Source organism: Egretta garzetta, unplaced genomic scaffold (assembly GCF_000687185.1).
Source record: "Egretta garzetta isolate BGI_Z169 unplaced genomic scaffold, ASM68718v1 scaffold228, whole genome shotgun sequence".
Lineage (NCBI taxonomy): Eukaryota > Metazoa > Chordata > Aves > Pelecaniformes > Ardeidae > Egretta > Egretta garzetta.
The window spans coordinates 3,147,601-3,148,878 of NW_009260758.1; positions in this window are offsets into that span (position 1 = coordinate 3,147,601).

Genomic DNA, 1,278 nt, shown 5'->3' on the forward strand with positions numbered 1-1,278 from the left:
TAAATAATCAAAAGAAAAGCAGTAGAAAGAAGCTGGTAAGACTCTGAGAGGCACAGATCTATTCTGATATTCCTAGAGCACCAAGAAAACAAGGCATTTCTTTTTGTTGTTTAAAGCAGATTTTGTTGTAAATTACACTACTGCATAGAAAGAAGCATCTCATAGTAACAGAAGTTTTTTATTGTCTGCATGACTTCAATTTATCCCTCATACAAGAGAAGAGTCAAAGTTGTGATACGTCCAGAAAAAAAACCAAAAGAGCAAGTTTGGGCATCACCCGATAGCCCCGTGATCAGAGCAGTCACCTTGGCAGGAAAAAAAGACAAAAAGACGTGTGTCAACATCCCGCTCCCAGGGTTGTTCAGGAATTTACATGAATCACTCCTTGGATAAACCGTGGAGTGCAGACAGTCATTGACCAGGGACTGTTGTTGTATGAGGAGGCCCCAGCATCATAACATCCGAAGGGAAGATCCCGGGTGTGGTAACTGCATGGAGAGAGGCCCATGTAAACAGGGACCATCACTCCTCGCTGAGATTCCCAAGGAGATAAGCGACGCCAGTGGAAAGTAGGAGTCTCTCTGTCTCACACATAAACAACCATTTACTTGACGGACAACCCAGCATGTCTCCTTAGCATCTCTACAAGTTGTTAATAAAATGCAACACAGGCCTAGGAGTTCAGAAAAGAGCACCTGAAGTCACAGGGACTCATTTGTGAGCAAAGATAAAAGACTAAATGTGAAACACTTGAGGGGAGTGGCCCCAAAGGGAAAGGCTTGGCAGTCAAAAATAGATGTATGCTAGAAGAATTCGGATACCTTTAACTATATCTTGGGGAAATGGGATGGAATGCAGAAAGTTTATGATGAACATCAGGGAAAAAAAAATCCTGAAAGGCAAGTACATTAGAGAATAGAATTATCTTAAACACCTCAAGCAGCTGAGCTTCATCACGTCTCTTCTGAAACGAGACTGGCAAAGGCTTTAGGTACCAAAAATAAAGAGATAAAGAAACTACCTGGAGAAGGAAAGAGATGACCAATTAATTTTTCATTTGCCATTTAATTCCTTGCAGGAGTCATTCTCAGCTTCCCAGATACTGCATATGAGCCTCAGATTTGAGGTTCTGGATTTGACATATATTGATTCCAAGGGCAGGGCAAATGCTCAACTGCGTACCTTCCTACCGCCAACCGGACTGAACCAGCTCAGGGAAACTTTAGCCCAATAAAGGAGAAACCTTCCAGAAATGTAGAATTATAGGGGGGCGGGGGG